The following is a 24273-nucleotide window of genomic DNA, read 5'->3' as shown; positions in this document are numbered from 1 at the left end:
AGAGTGGGTTGTATGTCTGTCTGTGTGTGTGTGTGTGTGTGTGTGTGTGTGTGTGTGTGTGTGTGTGTGTGTGTGTGTGTGTGTGTGTGTGTGTGTGTGTGTGTGTGTGTGTGTGTGTGTGTGTGTGTGTGTGTGCGTGTGCGTGCTCAGAGGGGAGTACATAAATGTGCCGGGGTGTGTACGGCTATTGTTTTGTGTGGATGCCGACATGTATGTGCGGGTGTGTTTGTCCATCTGTTCCCATGTTTGAATGCATCGCACGTGCCTCTTTGAGTATGTGTGTGTGTGTGTGTGTGTTTGTGCATACTCCCCTAATAACAATAAGATTATTTGTCTCACATGCCAAACATATGGCTGTATAATTAGGATTAAGCAATGAGCAACGAAACAGGTAGAAAGCTCAGGCAGACAGTTCTCCCAGCACATACAGGGTGTATAGTATATACTGTGCAGGTGTCTTGGTGCTGTGCTGTGGGCTGTTTGTGCGCTGCTCTGCTCCATACCACCTCGCCATGCTTCCTGTTAATTTCTGTACCTGTGGGCAACAGCAAGATTGATTCTGTGCGTGAAGGGCGCTCCATTCTGAAATGTTCATTCAAGAGATACACATTTGCAGAAAAGCACTCACAGGAGCACAGGTTTCATCTTCTCTGTTGCACTCCTACACACATGCTGTACATGTCCTGTACTGTAGATGTGTAGCTACGGATGTATAGACATCACTGTATACATAGCAGGAGTCCACACCAAAAAAAAGAGACCATTACCACTGTGAAAAGTAATAAGTTATAGACACATATCAAACATACAGAGGCATGCGTCTGTATACTGTACACCCACTCACAATAGGAAGAGAATTAGCCAGGCTCTGTGTTATATTCTATTGATCTGACTGCAATGCTGGAGCTTTTACCATGCTCCTCTACGCAGTACTCACAGCTGCAGCAGCAAACCCCTATAGAAGCACTGTGGAGACTGGTGTTGATGTGACAGAGGGGCATACACACACACACACACACACACGTACTGCATGCATGCAGATCAATCCACACACACACAGCTAGTCCAGGGTCACACGCATGAACTCTGACAAAACATACAGTTTTTCATTTTAGTCCTCCTCCATCTTTGTCCGTTGCATACGCACGCACGCACGCACGCACGCACACACACACAATGTCACCAAATGGGGTACATTATCACATGTGGTTCCTTGTGTGTCAGGCGAGGGGTTGGAGGACGTGGCTGGCTGGTGTGTGTGTGTGTGCGTGACTGGCGGGCCACACCTGTCAACAGTGCTCCATAGGCTGGGTGGTGATGCTATCTGACAGCACGGCTGCCATGGCAGGGTGTGTGTGTGTGTGTGTGTTGTGTGTGTGTGTGTGTGTGTGTGTGTGTGTGTGTGTGTGTGTGTGTGTGTGTGTGTGTGTGTGTGTGTGTGTGTGTGTATTCCGTGACCGTTTGGATGAGTCACTGTTATGCCTCCGCTGCTATGTTCCCCAGAGGACCCTCTAGTGTCTGACTGGTGTTTTCAGTGTGTGTGTGTGTGTACATGTGTGGTTGTCTTTTTTGTCTGGCTGTGTGTTCAGACCCTATTAACAGCTGGCCTCTTACTCACACAGTAAACAAACACGTTGAACCATCAAAATTTTTAGCGATCCAGTCTCTAGTAGTGTTTTCACCATGCCTCTGCAACACGTTCAAATATGCAGTGTGCTGAAACACTCACACTCTCTCCCTCTGTTGTGTGTCTGTGTGTGTGTGTGTCTGTAACACAGCAATCTGCTTTAATTCATAGGAAGGATTTACATTGAGGAACAACACCTTTTGCCAAAATTGGATCATTGTAATGCAAATCACGTCGCTTTAAACGTAATGTTTGAGCCCACTTCATATCGCACGTTCTGTACCCGACTACTACTTTCTGGATGCGACTCTCAGACGCCGTCCTACAGCCACAGCCACCACAAGACCCAGCGTTATGAAGCAGCTGTAGCCTAACCCTCCAGTGCCTCTCAGCAAGCACATGCATTTGGCTGAAATATTCAGCCCGGCTCCCAGCGTTACCTTGCATGTATAATTACCGGATATGCTGCCTGCCGCTGATAACTCTCCCAAACAATGTTTGAAGGGGGAAGGCGGCGATGAATTCCCAATGAAGTGTGAAAAAGACTGATTAAAATTGCCGTGGTCAAAAGCCAGCACACCAGTGTGTTCTGCTCTCACGGACCAGGGGAGATGGGGAGACAGGCTCTGCAGTTAAGATAGCTGGCTCTTTTCTCTCTCTCTCTATACTGTGCTGAGGATTGATTTTTGTTTTTTATTTTGGTCCACAGTAGAAATTATGTTGGCATGTATTTCTACTTCTGTTTTGGCTGATTAAAAAACTGTTACATCTGGTAAATTGAGATAGATAGATAGATAGATAGATAGATAGATAGATAGATAGATAGATAGATAGATAGATAGATAGATAGATAGATAGATAGATAGATAGATAGATAGATAGATAGATAGATAGATAGATAGATAGAGATGCACTGATCTGATACCTGGATTGGATATCGGCTCCGATATTGACTAATTAGCTGGATTGGATATTGGATGAATGAGGCCGATCCAGCATTCCGATCCAGTCTTTTCTTTTTTATTAATATCATACACAGCAATACAGTTACAGCGATCTAGTGTTATTTCTTTTTGCTGCTATGCCATGTAATTTGTTAATAAATAATATTAAGTAGGACATTTATATCTGTGTTAATTTGTTACCTTTATTTTAACAAGGCTAAATGTTTATGTCAAGCCTGATGCATTCACTCACATGGCAAGGTATACGGTTCATTCATTCAACAGTAGTATCGGATCGGTATCGGGTATCGGCCGATACGCTCAGCCCAGGTATCGTTATCGGATTGGATTGGAAAAAACTGTATTTGGTGCATCTCTAATAGATAGATAGATAGACAGACAGACAGACAGACAGTGTGTGTGTGTGTACGTGTGTGTGTTCCAGAGCCCAGCCGCCCGGGAGCCTATTTGCAGAGGGGAGGGAGGGATGGATGGCGTCTCATTCAAGGCGTGTGGGCGTCAAACTCAGGGCACCTAATTACAACCCTGGCTCCCACAGCCTGCCTGCTTCTCCCTCAGCCCCCATGTTTGGGTGCATCTTCCTTGGCAGAGTCAGACGATCCGCTTCCCTTGTCTCCGATGCCCGGGTCTCAGGAGGGCTCCACCTTAGCACAAAGCACGGCTGTGTCTGATTAGCAGGCTTAAATGAGATCCCCAGCTAACTGGCTATATTGTCATTCTCTTTGTTGACAGTTATGAGATGGGCTGCCAGACAGCCATCCGGTTTGTTTAGCTTGTTAGCTTGATCAGGAGATTTCTTTATCATACCTAACAAACACTGACATTACTGATCTGCAGGGAGCTCATTTAGGGCTACTAGCCCTAGTTGTAGAAACTAGTTAGCCAGCCAGCTAGCTAGCTTTGGACCTTTGTGCTAACAAGCCCTGACTAACATAGAGAGAATCGTTTTTTTCTTTCCATTCTTTTCTTGTGCTGATGTATAGTTCGATAATTGGTGGTTATTAGTGAGCTCGGAGCTGGAAGAGGAGCTGGGTAGCTGGTTAACCCTTTACTCCCTGAAAGGACTGCAGTTGTCTTTCATCTCGTTTTAGAGGATTAAAAGGCAGAGAGACGGCAACAGAGAGTGGGAGAGAGACAGAGACAGAGATGGATGCCTATAGTGGGGGCTGGTTTTTCTTTTTTATATTTTATTTTTTTGCCAACAGCAGATGCCAGGCACAGTGTTTTCAACCGGGCACACTTTAAAACACAACACAGCTGCCTTCTCTGCATCTGGGCACCAGATAGAAAGAGGAGGAGAGGGAAGAGAAGAGGAGAACAAGAAAAAAAAGACCCGAATGAAAATGAGAGAGAGAGAGAGAGAGCAGGAAACAGACTGTGTAAGGAGAAACAGAGGGAACACAAAGGATGAAGAAGGAGAGAGAAGAAGAAACAAAGGCTGACACAGATAACATCTATCAGCGCAGCAGAAACATGGGCCGGGTTTACCATTATAAATAGAGAGATACCCACATCCCCCTCCCACCTCATCCCCAGTTTAGTATTCCCTTCCAAAAGCTGGGAACCACTAACTGGGCCAATCCACAACAGGGATTAGCTATCGAGCTGCAGAGGCATTTAAATATGCTCATAGCGAGCGCTGTGCTTTATGTGGGAGTGACTGTAAACACAAACACATACCGAGGTGCGAGGAAGAGCGAAAGATGGAAGAAAATATATGGTTTACTCCATTGTTTTTAACGCTACGGAGGAAACATGTCACTGTGAGAATACATTGTTGTAGCATTACATTAAAATATCTAATTTAAGATTTAACACAGCAAAACTGCGAACAGCTGGAGACGGGAAAGAAAGAAAGAAAGAAAGAAAGAAAGAAAGAAAGAAAGAAAGAAAGAAAGAAAGAAAGAAAGAAAGAAAGGAGTGAAAATGAGTAGACTATTATGTGTTACTGTTATACTGTAGACTATGTTGGTGACTGACTGTACATAGCTATAGGCTACAGTGCTCAGGTCGCTCTCTGAAATCTGGCTGTTGAGTTGTGTGATATGTAAAAAAGAGGTAGATTGAAATTTTCTTTCTTACACCCCCCACCTGTGGACAGTGGCACAAGGCAGAGGTCTCCACCATTGAAAAGGGAATTGCACACTATTATTATTATTTTTTAACATGTACAATTTCAAAGACCCTTGCACTACAGTGTGCTTGTTTCTCTCCATCCGTCTCTCTCACCCTCTCTCTTTCTCTTCCCTTCCCTTTTGTTCTACCTCTATTACAGTTGTCCTTGACTGCCGAGTGAGCGCGCAATGCAGCCTTTGGTTGAGAGGAGCCAGTCAAACGCTCTCCCGCTCTCCTGTTGAGACGAGAATAAGAGAGGACGTGGGGGAGCGAGAGATGGAGAGAGAAAGGATAGCAAGAAAAAAAGAGAGAGAGGGAGTCTTTTTTTTCAATTCAGCCAACATATTCCTAAAGCCACAAAGAGCTTTGAATGAGATAGGAAGACTATTAGCAGGATGCTGGCCTGATGACTAAGCGTCTGAAGACGGCGGAGAGCTCCGGGCATCTTGTTTGGAAAGACAGTGAATGAATAGACATTGTCTGCCAAGAAAGGAACCCTCATAAATTGTGGTGCATCATTCCCTGATATGTGCTGTAGAGCTCCTGGTCCTGGAAAAACCTGCTCCTGCCCATTGTGGAATGGCACAGTCGCATTCGTGGTACCAAATGTAAATACAAGATTATGGCTGAGGGAATAACAGGGTGGTCTTGTAGTGTCCAGTCAGAGGAGATGGAATTCAGGACTCTTCCATACATGGGCGCTACCAACACACAACTGGGATTGGGTGGTCACACAAACAGTTTTCCCTAACAAATGAATTAAATTATAGAATTTAATGCTGGGGTTCTTAAAAGGAGAATGTATGTCACATATATTTTTTTTTTTTTTGGGGGGGGGGGCAGATTGGTGTTCCCCTAATATTGGGGGGGGGGGGGGGAACATGTCCCCCTCAAAGAATGTGTGGTTACGCCCATGCTTCCATAACACCAGACATATTATGTTCTGTTGTGGAATTAAAGTGAGCAGCAGCTGCTATAGGAAGGAGGTCAGGGGTTCACGTCATTTTACAAATCACCTTGACACAGACGGACATAAACTCACATACAAACAGATTACAGACAGATGGACAGACAGACAGGTAAACAGGCCGATAGACGAGCAGGCAAACAAATAGAGACACAAACAGATGACAAATAGACAGGCAGATAGTCAGGCAGATTGGCAGAGCGGCTGACAGCCTGGCCGCTTTCCGGCGGAGAGGTATTGGCTAGAAAGAGTGGCTGGCAGGCAGACAGGCAGATGGACAGGCAGGCACCCATGCACACAGACAGAGGCACAGACACAAAAGCAGACAGACAGGAGGACTGGGAGAGAATGGTGGATGGAGAGACATGCATGCAGAGCAGCAGACAGAAGCAAGGCAGAGAGGCTGCCAGGCAGACATGCACTGTTGGTAGCAGGACAGGCAGTTGGCGTAGATAGGAGACACGGGGACAGCAAGTGCCTCTGGCAGAGAGGGAGAGCGAGATGGAGGGAGACAGAAATAGAGGAGGAGAGAGAGAGAGAGGGATGAGGTCAGTGCACGGCTGGCTGGCTGACTGTTGATCTGTGGCACTGGGCTGGCAGAAGAGGCTCCTCAGGGAGAGAGCTGCTCCACACAGCCTGCGTCTACATCCCCCCAGCCATCCACCCATCCCTTCATCCCTCCATCCCCCAGCTGGGATGGAAAGACAAGCGCGTGGAGGGAGAGACTTTTAACAAACAGTGGCACAGAGGGGTGAAAGGAGGGAAACATGCACAAAATTAGGAGTCAGAGGGACAAACGCAGAAACGGGTTGGGGGAATGAAAACGGGAATGAAAGCTGTGAATCAGGTTGAAAAACAGCCTCCTCTCCTCCACTTGAAGGACACAGTGACGGGACTTTGTCCCACATGGGGCTCTGCATGCACCCCAGGCTTTTAGAAAGGGGGACATGTGATATTCACTGTGCCTCTTGTCTGATGACAAAACAGAAAGACAAACTCTACATCGCACCACAGCTCCGTCAATAAATATTTTACCCGTAAACCTTTTGCTTCAGCGGTGCAGAAAAAGTCAACACCATCTATTTGTATCAAACTCAGAGGGAGTAATAATAATCAGTCATTCATTTTGCAAATCAGGTCGAAGCGCTGCTGTTACTGGTATGTGTGGTATGATATTTCCCGATCGTGTTTCCAGAGAAGCTGGGATCAGAATGTATTGCTCATTGTTGAAAATGCTTCAACACTTAAGGGAACGTCTGTGTCTCAGCTTAAAACAGCCTGTGGAGGTATTTCCAGGGCACAGACGAAACGTTAGAATATTATGTCCGTTTTGACTTACCCCATGTTTGGACAGTTGAAATATTGAATCAGTATGTCGATATGTGATTTGAGGTGCTGAGGAGTTTTTTTTTTTGTTTTTTTTTCCCGTTGCTATCTCTCGGCTAGAGTTACACAAGGTTAATGTTACAGCCGTGTGTGGGAGTGTGAATGTGTGCGTGCGCGTGTGTAGATACGCGTGTGTTTTGCTGCAGGGTGCAAAGCTGCTCCAAATGTCCATCTGCCGAGTTCACAATCCACCTGAGCCCACTAACACATGATGCACATGTGCCCACCCCCCACCCCTCAACAACATTAACACATGCAGTTGCACACATGTGTTCGATCACACACACATTCACGCGGGCAACGAGCAGGGGGTGTGACATAGCTCCAAGCCTGAATTATTCAGCACGTATACCTGTAACGGCCACGCTCGGTGTTTTCCCTGTTCCACTTCTGTTCAGGCCGATCTTCATTCTCACACTCATTTGCATAAAAGCATCCCACCTTTTCTCAAGCTGTCACCTTGATGTAGCTGCAATACACAGTGTGATATCAACATAACAAGTTTTCTGACAAAAATCCAGAAATGCACATATACAATATTTCACAACAGGTGTTAAGAGAAGTATGGGGTACGGGAAAGAATGCAGCGGAATCACACTAACGCGCAGACAGAATGGGCCAGAGTAAATAAATATCCATATGTACGGGCTGCCATTCATACCATGTATGTCTGCGTGGACGTTCATACACACACACAGCTCTTGTTTGCAGATGATTGTTTTTTCAGCTTGTATTTCAGTGTGGGCATGTGTGCTTGGCACTCCAAGTGCAAAGCTGATAATTATTGAAACGAGCTTGTGACTCAGTGGCGCTACCACTCTGACAAGATCTCTGAACCAAATTCATTTACAAGTGCCACATACAGTACAGCAGCAGGTTTAGTCTTCATGGCCTCCCAGTCTTTCTCTGTGACACTGGGCTCGGCCACTGTATTTTATTATAGATAAAGTTCCTGTCATGTTGAAAGTAAATGCAGCAGTTTTGTTCCGACTTATTCATCAGCTGAGCCAGCCAACAGCACCTCTGCTAAACAGGTGCCGTGTAGCCCACATTTGTCTGGTCTCTGAAAATCTGTATTCCATTGTCTGTAGAGATTTACTCAATGGAACCACTGATTTGATTCTTCACTCATTATTGCAGGATAGTTTGATTAGAAAGGTCATTAAATTGTATATGTATTATATTTTATTCATTTCCTGCTGGTCGCCATTTACAGGACACCACAGAGTGACAAAAGAATATTTACATTTTTCCATCACTCCACAGACCACAGAGCAGTGCACAGATGTTTCTAATAACATTAATGATGACTCTGTTTTAGGGTGCTATTATAGTCAGCCATGACAGTTTGATAGCACATTCAGTGGAATTTATTTTTACTTAACGTTATTTTCAAAGTGACATGTCATAATGTCTTTCATGAGAGAGATCCATCATGGACATTATATAAATACAGTGTTAGTGTTAGGCTCTCCTTCATCAGCTTCCACCACATGTAGATTTCAGGCCTGTGTGATAGACTTACTGAATAACTAGCAACACAATAATCAGCACTAGATACTGTACAAAGCTTCAGTCCACAGAGAAACACACACTCTTTGGTCAGAAACTGAACATTAAAAAAAGACTTCTGTAACTTTGTGATGTCACAACGAAGCAGTCACAGCTCACAGGCACAAGCCCCATCCAGCTTTGTTGGATTTTGTTTTCTCTGTGTTTATCTGAAATCTGCTTTATTTTATTGGATTGCGCAGAAAATAGAATCAAATAGGAGGCTCAGAGCCTCCTGTGTTCTGATTGGCTCACTGACCTGCCGAGAGCTCCAGAGAGAAGCCTGAGAGAGATGGAAAACTACACTGAGATGGTTTTTGCCTCTTAAAATCACAAATATATCTTCTTAACAATCAATACTTGAAATAAAACTCAAGAAAAGTGTAAAGTACAGGACTTTTAATTTTTATTAAGTGTAGTAAGTTAACTTTGTAGCACCCATCAAAAAGTTTCTATATCCCAAAGCATTGAACACTGGCAAGTAATCAAAGTTGGTGCTGAATAGATAGTCAGATCATTTGACTTCTCTACTCATTCTTTTCTCAAATTCATTTATGTACCTTTTTTTTAACAAATGTGAATTTTAGTGAAGTTTTTTGATTTTTAAAAGCTGAAAAAAATGGTTTTGTGTAAAAGTAAATTTCGTCAACAAAATGTCTGTATCAAAAGTCAGGTATTATAAGGTAATAATATCAAAAACAATTAAAATAAAATAAAATAGCATAAAATGAAATAAAATAAATATAAGAACATATTAATTCATGACACAGTGGCTATATGAAAACAGTTTACCTCCTAAATGCAAGCTCAGGATACTGAGCCTTCTTTGGATTTAAAATTATTTCTACTGTATCCAATCATTTCTCTCCGTATCCAATGATCCAACATTCACACACACCTCACGCTGTGACTGACCAGCTGTGCAGAGGCGAGAGGAGCCAGACATTGTGTTGTGCTCTTTTATAATTTTTTACACACTTGTTGTGTCAGTTTTAAGGTGAACGATCATTATGCAACCGTTTCTACTATCCATGGGCCTGAGTCCTGACTGGGATGCAGTAGTGGTCCTGTGTGTTCCTGCTGGAGTTGACTGTGCTGTGTGACAGTGACTGGATCATGGTGAAGGGAAACTCAGCTGCGTTTCTTGAAACCCAGGTGTGTGCATGCTGCGAATTGTCCGAGTGTAGTCCTACCTTTTTCTTCATATTTAATAACTTGCTGTATTTTAAACCCTCTCAGGAATTACTCCCCAAAAAGCGTCCCAGTCAACACTGCAGTACACCCCCCCTAAAGGCTGAAATTGATGGGATGAGTTGTCGAGAAATCGAAATACAGACGGACGGAGATTCTTTCACATGTGGAGTGACTTCTGAACCTTATATAGACAGGGGAACAGCTTGTCAGTGTGTGTGTGTGTGTGTGTGTGTGTGTGTACCACAGAGTGCACTCAGGGTTTGGGGGAGTTATTTTGAATTATTGTGTGATTCATTCAAATCCCAACAAATTCCATCTCATGTTGTTGTCCAGTGGCTTTGAGTCCCGCACTGCAAGTATAGGTCCTATCTTAGCAGAGAGGGGGGTGGGGGGGCATTTTCTATTCCATTCTATTAGGCTGCTATTTTTGGTGCCACAGGATACCCAGTGACTGCGTAGAGCCTTGTCAGTGACGAATGTGTTTGTGTGAGAAACAGGGGTGGGGTGCCTTCCCACAGGAAGATATATGCATATACGTGTGTGTGTTGGGGGGATATTCACTGTTTTTCTATCCTGCCTGCAGGACTGTGTGTGTGACAGAAAGAGAGAGCGGGAGAGAGATGGCATGTGTGTACAGTGTTGGGATGTTCTCTCTCCCTCTCTCTCTCCCTGGCTTGCTCCCCTGTGGTGATTCAATGTGTGTATGCCCATTAGCTTGCCCGAGCGTGTGTATACTTCTGAATGTGAATGCCTGCAATGCTCTGTGTGTGTGTGTGTGTGTGTTTGCCTGCCTGCCTTCTTCGGTGCCTATGCTGAGATAGAGCATGCCAGGCTGGAGGTACCGTTGTGCAAGTTTGTGTGTGTGCATGCATGCTTGTGTGTGTGTGTGTATGTGTGTGTGTGTGTGTGTGTGTGTGTGTGTGTGTGCGTGCGTGCTGCGCCTGCTGTCATCCTGGGGTAAAGCCTCAGGACACATAGGGTCATGTGACAGACAGCCATATCTATCTATCTGCAGACTGCATCATTGGTATTCTGGGTAGACACAGGCAGCCAAGCAGGAGGTGGGGGGAGGTGGGGGGAAGGGGGGGGGGGGGGCAGGGAAGGAGGGAGAGACAGGAAGGAGAGAGAGAGAGAGGGTGTTTGATGGAGAGAATCAGAAAAAAGACAGAGGGATTTCGTGAGAGAGAAAAAAATGGAGAAGAGAACAATAGAGCTCATCAGTGCTTTGAGGCCAGGGTACAATCAGACACACACACATGCACAGACACGCAGACTCACACACACACACACACACACACACACACACACACACACACACCAACGAGCACGTGTATTTGCACACTGTATACAAACCTGTGCACTTGCCTGCATGCCTTTACATGTACACAAACTTTCGTTAAGTCATTGATAGCACACACACACACACACACACACATACACATACAGGGACGTGCTTGCAAATTCTTAAGGGAGATCAGATATGAATAACGAGGAGGAGGAAGCCATGAGGACCAAATGTTGGAAAATGTCATCAACAGCAACACAAAAGCCGCTATTTCATTAGCCGGGGCGGCGCTGTCCGACACGGTGCCAGTTTAGCGCGGCTGAGGGTTAAACTCCCATCTGATGTGATGAAAGAAGGCTAACCTTCAAAGACTCCATAGATACTGCTGCACCGTGCTGCTTCTGTTTGATCCCTCTGTCTGAATACTGAGGAGGGACGGCAGCATATAGGCCGGCTCTATAAACAAGCATTCATCCTTCATTGGCATTAACATCCACATGCAGGTTATCGGTTCACTCACCGCAGCACAGGGTCTGATATCATTCCCCAGCTCATGTCATGACAAGTGCAACAATGAGCCGAGATGCTGTTTCACTGACAAAAACGCAGCATAGAATGTGTATTTTAACCTTCACCTTGTGTTAGCTTTCTGCTACTATCTCTCGTGTCGGTTTTGTGTGTTAGATCAGCTGTAAAATACACTAAAAGTTTTTTTTTCATCCATTTTTTTTCTTGGTTACATTGTTAGGCTCCTTTATCCATGAAAGGTTGGTTTTGCACTTATGATTTTAGTTTAACTCTTATTTTTGTTCTTATCGTTATAACCGGGTCGGTTATTGATGCAATAAACTGATTAAAGCAGAAGTAAGCGGAATGGGAATCACTTATATAGAGAACGGCATAAAGGGGCAGTCCTCTCTGTGTGTGCAGCCAAGGGATGCGCGTGAATGAGGTGACGTAGGGACGAGGGTGGGGACTGCTAACTCCATCCAACGACCGGATCGCTTACTTCTGCTTTAATGTGGTACTTTTATGCATTTGAAACCTAAAAACGGGTCAGTGGAGACCCTAACACAAGAGGAAGGTTAAAGCTACAGTTGGTAAGCTGACGAAAGTGAAAGTAAACTCTGCGACTTGGTCGGAAATTTCAAGACAATACACCGTCAGGTCCCTTTATGCCAAGCTCCCCCACACACAGAGACACAGACACACGCAAAGTAGCTATAAACACACCCACAGACATCGTACCGTATCCATAGCAACTGGAGACTCCAGAGGTGAAAAGAGAGAGCTGACGGTGTATTGTCTTGAAACTTCCGACCAAGTTCGTCTGACGTGTAGGAGCTGTGATTGGCTGCTCCTCCTGCTCCCTCTACCTGACTGGTGGAGAATCGTCGGTCGCGGTGGATTTCGGCAAATACGATTCCAGGCTGTAGGTGGAGCCAGAGGAGTTGGATTTTGTTGTAAATTACCCATTTAATGTCCGACTGTCAGAATATAGTGACAGTTCCAGCAAATATGACTGAATAATTGTTACCAACTGAAGCTTTAAGGAGTGCTGCATTATTTTCACATTATATTGTACAAAATACAAGCACAAAGAATGTTGAGCCTTGACTGGTTTTCAAAGCTCTAAGTGGGCTTGTTTGAGGTACCAGTTTATTTAATAACCTATTACAAAAACATGTATGTTGTGTTCATAAAGAATCTGCAAAAAAATGTTCAATCTTTAATGGGTTAATGTTATAACGTGATCGATACTGAAACATGTCTGAATCTGTTTAAATATATATTCTCTTATTAGTGTTTTGAATGTAAAAGTTCCAGGTTGAGCTCCATCAGCAGACAGACCTGAACCAGTCACAGTCAATATAATGTCACAGTGGGTTCCACTGGTTCATGAGCCGCCCTAATTACCATCCACAACATGTGAGAAAAAAATGTTGTGCGGACTGGAGCCGTGTACATGCAGCACGTCCTCACACTCCCAGTGCAGAGAGAGTCTTGAACGCTCCCTCATGGCATCATATACAGCAGAGAGCATCAACAGTGTGCTGTTCTATAGGCAGCCGCGCCGTACAGCTCTGTTTTCCTCTGGCTATTTCAAGTCTTTGCTGTCTCACTCCTCGACCTTGGTGTTCTATAGCTGCTGGGGATGAGAGATGGTGTTAACACTTCTAAAGGCGTAAATCACCCCCACCCCACCCCACACCACTCCACCCCCCACCACCACCACCGCCATCTCTCCCTCTCTGTCTTCCACCGACTGCAATGTTGTTCTCTTCCCTCGCTATCTGTGCTGAGAGGTGATTGGAGTCTTCCCAGTCTGATAATGGGCCACATAAACACACTCACTCACACACACACATACACATACATGCACACACACACCCACACACACACACACACACACACACACACACACACACACACACACACCTTTTTACAGCCAGAGCAGAGAGAGAGAGAAGGAGACTCATCAAGTAATTAAGGCCCTGGCTCTCCCTTGGAAATTAAAGGAATGGCCCTTTGCTCTTATCTCTCTCTTTCCCTCCATCTCTCTCTGTCTCTCTCTCACTCTTTTTCTCTCTCTCTCTTTCTCTCTCTCTCTCTGTCTCTCTCTTCCACTTCCTGCTGGGCTGATTGCTGTCTGGCTTCTCTTCTCACCTGAGTATTTCACTCTCTCTCCCAGGCAGCCAACCCATAGTGCATTGTGCTGGTGATTACCCCACTGTGGGTAATTGCGGTGGCGGTTCGCTCGATGTTATTTCCCCCACACTCTGCCCTTACAGAGGAGGAGGCACCTCCCTGGAGGAAGATGAGGGGTAGAGGGGGCACTTTCAGCTGCGTGCGTGTCTTACTGGGAGTTACAAACTAATAATGAGAGCTCTGCATGTGTTCCAGGGAGCATTTTAGAAAGAAAAATAATCATATATAAAATCTCATCCAGACGGCTTGTGTGGATGGTGTGTGTGTGTGTGTGTGTGTGTGTGTTTGTGAGCACGGTGCAGCTCAGAAGGTCATGCATGTGGTCAGTTCCATCTCTCACGTCCTTGAAGAGAGAAGCGGGTCAGAAAAGCGCTTTTACCTTGGCTCACTCTTCCTCTTTGGTCGGAGCAGAAAAGTCCTAAAGAGCCGGCCCACTTCACTACCTGACAGCTTCCTTCAGCCCTCAACCTCAGCGTCTCACACAACACAGCTGTGTCCACAGCCCAGCTCACACATCCTTTTCTTCTCTTTTACCAACCGTTTAAATATGGTACTTTAAGTGCTGGTCTAATACATTTGGCTCTGTGGTCATACCTCGGCTCGTCTGCCGTGTCCTGGTTGGACCTAGACCAGGGGCCCAGTGGGAGTCGCCCTCAGTTAGATTAGCTGCTATAGAAAACTGGATGGATGGATGACAGTATAGCACCCCCCCCAAAAAAAAAAAAAAAGTATAATTGAGTCTGTCTTAAATACATGTGTTTACACTAATTACATCATAGGTTAATCCTGTTGTTGTTGGTATCACCAGCTTAAATGTGTGATAATCAAATAACTATGGGAGGGTTCAATATTTAAAAAAAAAAATAAAGTATAGTGTAGGTAATAAATGTGTACAATGAAATACAATGTTGCCCATAAAGTTGGAATAAAATATGTGATTGATTCTTGATAAAGTCTTTACCTTCTCAAAACTGGTAACTGGGATACAGTGTGTCAATTGCACCAAAGGTGATAACTGATTTGCATTAAAGAAAAGAGGAATGTGTCTGAAAACACAATTTTTCCAACAACAAAATTAACATAAAAGTCAAATTTTTAAAAATCATTATTTTCATCCCTTTTTATTTGATTATTAAAATCTTTATTTTAAAATGTCATCTGAAATCCACATGCAGAATACTGTCTGTTTCCCATTTCTTTAGTTTTACATGATTTGGAGAGCATCTTTTAAAGTACAGCTCTGTCGCAGGTGAAGCTAAAAAAGCTGTAATGTACTGAAATGTACTGAATCTTCGGTCAGTTTGTGATAAAATGCTGTGTCCTGCACACCAGGACAATATTCCATTATGCGCACAGTTATGTAAATAAGTTCTTAAATGATATTTATTTCTTATTGAAATGACGGATAAAAATAGATTAAGAAGGGATTTTTATGACCCTGTCCGTAAAAATGATAAACAACAAAAAAGTGTAGAACAGTCTCTGGTCCTGAGTCCCATTCCCCATCACAGCCACACACAGATCAGTTCTGAGTCTCTTCAGTCAGATGCAACAAGACAACACAAGTGGTCAAAGTGATGAGGTGTCATCATGTACAAGTGTCAGTCATGTCCAGAGGGAATAAATGAAGTTCCTCTGCCTCTCTGTGTGAGGCTGCATGAGGATCATGAAACAGTAACAAAGACTCACACTGTTAGCAAGGAGTTGGATGATGGACTATATTAAAATGTTAGCTTTAACACAACAGTCACATTTTATGTCAGCTCTGTCGTCACAGTCCTCTGATGTAGCGACCCCATACCAGCGCTCAGAGCCGGCCACCGCCTGCTGCACTCTGAGCTGTGGTCTGTTAATATTAGCTGTGTTAGGAAACCATATCCTATCTGAACAAGAAAAATGAGTCTCATCCGATTCTTTTGCTGTAGCTTAACCCATCGTCCAGTTATGAAAACAGTCACAAGGGGACATATCTGCAGCAGGAGTACCAGCAGACCTGGAATCTACACATCACCAATTCGTAAATGAGTCTGCTTGATTATAAATAAATGATTATAAATGATTCAAATAAAGAAACAAATGAAATATTTATCTTAAAAATCTTATGCTACATTAAAACTACACTCCAACATTTATATTAAAACAGTGATTTAGCTAACCTACTTGATGTAACGCAGTTTGGAGCTTCACCACCCACCTCTGAGGCCGTTCTGTGAGAGGTCAGGTCACTGTCAGGAAACTGAGGGGGCAGTAGGCTATACAAACACATGCATGAAGATACTAATGTAACCAGCTGAAAGTCAAAACTCTTTCTCTGTAGAAAAATATCCCTAAAACTATGTTTCACATGCTTCATGTTGTGCTCTGTGAGCACGCTGAAGGATTTGCTGGAATAAATCCTGCAATATAAACGTTGTCAGGATGCAGGGTCGTGGGATTTACTTGCTCAGGTTCTGTGGTATCACTGTTTTGACAGTGTGGCCGGTGTAATGCCTCAGTGGATTTCAAGAGCTGGGCTGGTTTAGTTCTGGGATGTAGTGGATCTGTTCTTCTTCATAAACTGAAAACCTTTTGAATTACTAACCTGTGTGTGTGCTGTGTGTGCTGTGTGGGCACTGCAGCGCCCAGCAGACTGCATCCTATGAAAGTATGGATCATGTGTTTTCTGCACTGCTGGACAAACAAAGAACACGCCCACTTTATCAGGACGCACACGGCTGTGGGTCAGATCGGTCCCTTCAAGTCAGATATGATATGTCTGCTGTTGCCTGTCTTAGTCTGTGTTTGCTGTCCAGTCCAGTGGAGGCATTGGTTTCCACAGTACAGTGTGATGAGAGACAGCTAAAGGTCCTGCTGCTTTTATTATCAGACCGCTCCTACCTCCTGCTCTCCAGCTAATCAGAGCTGCCAGCACACACACACAAGTTAACTCACACACCGTCACCCTGCTTTTTCACCTCACCCCTCGTCTCTCTGAGAAAGGGGTGTTTTGGACGAGTTCTGGACTTTTAGCGCTGTAATTATTTTATACATAAAACGAAAGGGACAGTTTGAGTGATGGGTCATATGCAGCAGGGGAAAGACAGAATATACACCAAGGCCACTATTGTTAAAGGGACAATGAGGAATTTTGGAAAGTGAAGTGTTTCCCATGAGCCTCCGCGTGCACGGTGAAATTCTTGGACTGGCGCAAGACGGACAAAAGGAAAACATTTGCCAAGAATGTTTTCATTGATCAAGAATGAAAGTTGGAAGTTCGAAGACGATCAGATACCGTCGTTCCGACCATAAACGATGGCAACTAGTGGCAGCGTCTTGGAAACCGAAAGTAGGAAATGCTGGGCAAGTCGACCACTAAATAGTAATAATAAAATAACTATAAAGACAAAATATAAATATATAGATATTTATCGAATATGGACTCATTAACAAGTGTAGGTAACATAGATTCATCCACATAATATATAATATGAGACTTTTTTATAACCAAATACAAACTCCTTGTTGTCCCTTTAACGTTTTCATTAGTTTTTATTTTCATTTATATTTCAGTTTGCTTTTTTTTCATTCTAGTTCTAGTTAGTTCAACAAGTGATGAAGCCGTTTTAGTTTAGTTTTTATTTTTGAGGACTTGACTAGTTTTTATTTAGTTTTCAGGTTTTAGGAGAAAGCCTCTGTCAGACCTCTGAAGATGAACTTTTTCCCTTTTAGTTGCATCCCATAATGTTCCCACCAGTCCTAATCAGGTTACTTCACTCTTATCTACCTGTGGGTCATACTCCAAGTTGTCCCATATTGAGCTGTGGCGTTTTCTTCCTGCAGCTTTAGACATCGACAAGAAAACTACAACTAAGATACTTTAGTCTTAGTTAGTTTTACATTGGTCATTGGAGTTTTTTATTTAGTTCTCCTTTTTGAAAAAATTGTCATTTTTATTTCAGTTTACTAAATTATTTTTTCACTGCTAGTTGTAGTTTTAGTTAACTATAATAACCCTAATCCACACACACCATCACATCTCATCAAACACGTAGCTGTTCTGTGACCATGCAGCTCCATCTGCAGCATGAAGCCATCCAGGCCAAGAAATCATAGCTGCTTCTTCACCTCCAGTGTGTGTGTGTGTGTGTGTGTGTGTGTGTGTGTGTGTGTGTGTGTGTGTCCAAGAGGCAATGAACAGTCAGTGAAAAGAAGACAGGATATGGAACAGAGCGAGAGAGGAGAGCAATAGAGAGAGAGATTTCATCTCCTCTCTGCCTGTATACATATCTGCTGAATGTAGGTCAGGCAGCCCCAGTCACTCTCTGAGCCGCCAGGAGGAGACTGCTGTGTGTGTGTGTGTGTGTGTGTGTGTGTGTGTGTGTGTGTGTGTGTGTGTGTGTGTGTGTGTGTGTGTGTGTGTGTGTGTGTGTGTGTGTGTGTGTGTGTGTGTGTGTGTGTGTGTGTGTGCATACACATCACATCACATGAATAAAGCATGCGTCTCTCTTGTAATATGTATTTATTTGTGTGTGCCCTGTTGTCCTCATGTGCCATAAGTGTGTGTTTCTGTATATGATGGGTGTGATTTTGAATGTGAGTGTGTGTGTGTCTAAAATGCCTGTCATGTACAGTGTGTGTCACAGAAAATGTCAAGGCATCGGAGCTGTGTGTGGAAGCATACAATAGGGTTTTCATTACAGTAACGTGTGTGTGTGTGTAGGGGGAGGTGTGTAGCTGCACCCTGGCTCTGATAGATATAGAAGCCAGTAAAGGCCAGGCATGGATCCTCCTTTCCTCCAAGGAACAGACTGAATGACAATCACACAATCACACAATCACACAATCACACAACCACACACCAACACACACACATACACACTTGTAGAATTCAGGGTTGAGACGGGGTCTGCCAGTCCTTGGTCCTTTGGTCATATATTGTGTAGTTGCTGTGTGTGTCGCTGTCCTTGGTGCTGAAACAGACTCGCACAGTAGCTGCGTGGATAAAGCACCACACACACAGTCACATATACACACAAAGCATTTTGTATTGTATGTTTTTCTGCTTCTGTTTGTTAGACTCTTTCCATTTGTCATTCTTTCCTCTCCTTTTTCTGATTCACACACACACACACACACACACTGGGGGAATGTGGACTGTGTCCTGATGAAGAGTCAGAGAGCTGTGATTTGTCACCAGCCTCCACATGAAGACCTTCATCAGAGGACAGACCCATCACTTACACTCTGATTATAATGACCAAGAGGGCAGGGATTATAATGTGTGTGTGTGTGTGTGTGCGTGTGCGTGTGTGTGTGTGTGTGTGTCTTGGGTCGCTTTTTTTGTAGCAGGTGGGATTATGGTACAAATTTCCCAGATATCCTTCTTAAATGGACGAATAAATCCCCCCTACTCACAACAGATGGATACATGAGATCCTGTATTGTGTTAGAAGATCAGATTCTCCCGTTGTGGTTCATTAAAGCCCCAGTATGTAACTTATTTGGCTTTTTATTAGCAAAAATCAAATATTGCTTTCATAAATCCGTATTTCACTATGGTCGAATCACACCAAATGAAAGCTTTCTCGTACCTTAGAATGAGTTGTTACAAGTCGTTACAAATACATAAGTGGGCAACGTACCAAACCGAGGCCGCCATGTTGCATCGCCATTTTTTACGTTCAGTGGCAGCGTGACCGTAGGTAACCATAGAAACTCGCCGGAGCTGTCGGCTCGGGGAGAAAGTTTTCCAGGTAGCGCCTGTTAAAACTGTCACCACTGTGTAGTGTGACAAAGGACGGAGGCTCTGATGTTGCATTCAGGTGCAGTCAGGCAGACGGCCGTCGGCAAACCAACCGGATGTCATTTTACTCCACGAGAGAAAGACGGTAAAAGGTGTGTCAGGTAAACAATACAACATCACCATGACAACATATTGTCAGGCCTGTATTGTTTTGCCTCGTGCTGGCGGACCACTTGTTTACATAGAGGCTTGTTTATCCTGTTACATGCAGCGTCTGTTATCTGTCTGACGTCTGCCCAATTTCACGTGAATGCAACATCAAGAATACGTTCAGATATGCAACCGCACCGCTAGATGGGAGGAATTCCTACATACTATACCTTTAATAAAAAGAAAAACAAATTGCCAGAGATCATTCATTAAATTTACATTGGGTTTTGTCAAATAGTTTGAAGGGATGTGTGTTTCTGCCAGTAGTCCAAATTCTCTTTGACTTTGCCTCCATTCTCTTCTCAGTCAAAACACTTTCAGCGTTGCTGCTGTAATCAAATACAAACCAACCTTTGACGCTGTTTTTCAAAAAAACACAAAAGCCGGCAGAACCGTGGTTGTAAAACGAAAATATAGTTTGAGTGGCCCATTGTTTCACATTAGGGTTTCACGTTAATAGCCCATTTTCAAAGTTGTTTGTGCTATCCCCTTACAACTCACTCACACTGTTTCCAACTTGGCCGCGCTTATTATTCACACTACAAAGGAAGTGGACAAAAAGGAAAGTGGAAAGCAGAGGTATGTGTGTGATGAAAAGACCCCCTGCTGGTTCAAAGTAAAGTCCGCTTATGCACATAACCACCGCCGCTCCTTTTACATAACACACAACACACACTCCCTGTAAGCCTATGGTTGTGTTTGTCCTGAGGAACCAGCTATTATTTTGATTTAAGCTGCTTTGAGATAGGTTGGTGTGTGTGTGTTGGGCTGTGTGTGTGTTATGGGCCATCTGGTGGGCTCCCTATGGGGGCCTTCATTCTTTGTGATGGTCCCTATACACCATCAGCACCTCATCTGTTCTCTACCATACATTCTCTCAATTAGCAGCAGCAGTTTGGGAGAAACAAAGACAGGCAGGGTTTGTATGCATCACTCACACGCCCGTCTCTTTTTCTTTCTGTCTTTCCATGTGTCAGGTTATTTTACCTTATTTTTTGACAAAGTGGGACATCAGCCCCCTCGCTCACTCTTCTCCCGTCTTCCTCCGTCCTGCCTCCCCTCTCCTCTCCTCCTCTAAGTCAGCCAAGGATGGAGAGCTGAGGAGAGAAATCATGAAGGCAGGCACGGATCATTAGCTATATTTGTCCCCACTTCCTGCAGAAGATGATAGATCTAGCTAATTACCCCATGTTGCCAAGCCTATTGCACACAACAAGCGGCCGTTGTTATGGCGGAAATCAACGTTCGCCTCGGCGTGTGCCGCATAGCTGATGCTATATGACTATTCATGAGCCCGGAGTCAAAGGAGAGAAGGAAATTTCAAATCCTGTCACTGCTGTGTGTGAATGTGATTGTTCTGGAAATGATTTTAATGATATGTGCTCTCCTTTTTCTTTTTTTGCAGAAAATGAGTTTGGAGGAGACGTGGTGAGCCGTTCCTCTCCAGCTGAACATCAGTAGGTCACAGTGGAAGCAGAGGTCTGGACCAAAGAGCTGTCTCAACCCCAAACCATCAGGTCAGAGTCTGGATCACCAACATGCTGATGATGCAGGACTGAATTATACTTTTTTCACATTGTTTCATATTTTCTAATATATAAACAAAAACATGGTACATGCCGGAATCACACTGCAAACTGAATGGTTGTTTTTTTTTTAAGTCAATTTGATTAAGACTTAAAGAGACCCTGAGGAGTTTGCTTTTGGTTATAAAAGAAAATAGTCTCATATTAATGTGGATGAATCTCCGTTACCCACTTGTTAATGGGTCCCTTTTCGATAAATATATTCTTTTGTCTTTATAGTTATTTTGATATTATTATTCAGTGGTTGGCTCGTCCAGCATTTCCTACTTTCGGTTTCCCGGACGCTGCCCGGCAAGTCATGGGAATAACGCAGCCGGGTCGCTGTTTATGGTCGGAACTACGACGGTATCTGATCATCTTGAAACCTCCGACTTTCATTCTTGATCAGTGAAAACATTATTGGCAAATGTTTTCCTTTCGTCCGTCTTGCGCCGGTCCAAGAATTTCACAGTGCGCGCAGAGGCTCATGGGAAATGTAGTGTGAAAACACTTTGCTTTCCAAAACTACTCGTTGTCCCTTTAATGTTCTGCATAATTGAGAGTATGGCTGCATTGACTGACGGTTTGACACAGATTCGGCCTTGGTGACAAAGGACTCACTCTGAACTTTTGAGTCTCAGAGACCTGTTGGTGACGTCACAGAGGCTGTGTCCATCTTCATTTACTGTGGTTGTGGTACAGCATGTACCTGGAGAGAAGGAAGGCATGGCTCAAGGAGGAGACTGTCAGTCAGTGAATACCGCGCAGAATTAGAACCTCTGTAGAAATCATGTAAGTTGTAAATCGGATGTCATCACTGGACCGGCTGATGAATTGTGGTATTGTATTCAGATCACAGCTTCTCTCACTCTAACCGTTTTAGAGCCCGGCACAGTTTCCGTCACCCACTAAAGGTGTTTGCCACACTAGTTAGGAGCCGCTCCGCAGATTTGAGTTTCTCTTTCTGTCTCCATCACCCTCGCTCTCCCTCTCAATCCAACTGCCCTCTCTCTCTCTCTTTCTGTGTCTCTGTCTCTCCCTCTCTCTCAGCGCCCACTCAGATGCTATCTCTACAGCCCTTCACACTAATTCAGATGCACTTAGCTTCGTTTTGGCACACATGTTTACTGTCACTAGATGATGCATGGCATAAATACATATTTGCAGTGAAATATGATAATGCCAATGTGTTTTTTTTCTCCCCCCCCCCCCCGACTCCTACATTGTGCAGAATACCAATGTGAGAGTGTGAGTGTCTATGTATGCGTGTGTTTGTGTGTTGGTGGAGGGTGGAGGGTGGGGTTGGGCGCCATATGCCTGAAACGCATTCTCCCAAAACTTCAAGGTGAAAACAAAGGGAAACTGATAACGATGTGAATTGTTGTGGCAGATGTCTGAGTGCCACCCCCGCCCCCCCTTCACCACCACCAAAATGATAAACACACACACACAGACACACACACACACACACACACAAAATGCTTGTTTAATGTCTCGGTGCATATTACAATAATCGCTGCATGTTTCATTCAGTAATATCCTGATCCCTCTCTATCAAACAGCAGCAACCCTCCTCAATTTGTCTGTGTCTGCTGGTGTCCCCCTGTCCTATACACTGATGAAGACACACTAATAACAACAGGCACCGTCACTTTTATTTCCAAAGAAGAGAATTTGCATACCATTTCTGCATTGATTGTCAACTGTACCATCAATACCAACACAAAACCAGCTGCAATTTAGACAGCTGCTGTTTCCAATATGTGAGCTGAATAAGAAAAGTTTCGCTGCATTCCACATTCCATTCACAGCCCGCATATTTTTTCAAAGGAGGAGAGACTTTAGCTTTGTGCTGAATTAAATATGTGTGTTTATAGGCTTAGATGGTGTGCATTTGAAATGGGATGCAGCCCACACTTCTCGCAGCCATTTCATCTCAGGCCTTGTGCATTGTGAAAGTGAATAAAATCCTTGCACAATATGTGCTGTATAATGTGCTACATGGATTAAAAGTCATGAATGCAAACTACAAAAGATGGGAAGAACGTTTCACACGTATTGGGGTGATGAATAGTAAACAAATATGAACTACAATATTTTTTTCTTTTCTTGTTTTTTTTTATATACCAAATTACCTACTGGTTTTTGAATATGCAAATGGAACCACAACCATAGGTGAAACTAAATGTTAGATTACAACATATTCTTTATAGGCAGACTTCCATGTGTGCTTTGATCATAATGTTCCATATTAATATGCCTTGGTGAAAAGCACAGAGCCTGTATTCAGAAACTGAGCCTTAAAAAGGAGCCGTCAGGACTTCTATATCTTTGTGATGTCACAACAAAGCAGTCCTGCTGTAAGCCCCGCCCACCCCGACCCACCATCAGACTTCCAGGTTAGCTCTCTGACTGTTCATTTGAAATACATTTTTATTCCATCACTCAGAAAACAGACAGCCAATCTGGATCGCAGACTTGTTTTAGATGTAATAGAGAGGAGATTTTGGTCTTTCCAACCATAACTATATCTTCCTATGGATCAACACCTCAAATAAAACACTGGAAATGTGTGAAATATGCGACCTTTTTGTGGAAAAAAAAAATGGAATGATGCGTAAATCATGTTGTCATTATTATAACCGAGACATTCTATTCTTATTATATAATTGCTATTAGTTCACATTTTATTTTAATAGGCTAATAACTGCTTTTACAGACTGTAAATGAATGGACAGTAAGATTATAGATTTAATATGACAATCAGTGTGCATGTGTGGAAACATTTATGCAGATTCCTGTCAGACCTGCATCATTATGTGTGTTTGCTTAGACAACTTCAACTTTTAGGAGCAGGGATGAACGTGACTCTGTGGTTATTCATCAGGGCCCATAATGCCATTGATCCGGGGTCTAATTGAGACACAGACAGAGAGGGAGTGGGCCTCCTCCTAATCCTCAATAAGCAGGCTAACCT

General features: G+C 43.8%; 1 protein-coding gene across 10 annotated transcripts in view; it reads left to right on the top strand.

The window, feature by feature from the left end:
• The window catches only part of myt1lb (myelin transcription factor 1-like, b), a 113272-nt gene that overhangs the window by 14099 nt on the left and 74900 nt on the right, over positions 1 to 24273 (top strand). For all 10 annotated transcript variants that reach the window (XM_085767710.1, XM_085767718.1, XM_085767717.1 and 7 more), the window contains exon 2: positions 21137 to 21248. The gene's annotated coding sequence lies outside the window, so the exon portion shown is untranslated. The remainder of the gene's footprint in view (positions 1 to 21136; positions 21249 to 24273) is intronic.

Source organism: Trachurus japonicus, chromosome 22 (assembly GCF_045865225.1).
Source record: "Trachurus japonicus isolate A0001 chromosome 22, Traja_1.0".
NCBI lineage: Eukaryota > Metazoa > Chordata > Actinopteri > Carangiformes > Carangidae > Trachurus > Trachurus japonicus.
This window is presented reverse-complemented; position numbering and strand designations above follow the sequence as displayed.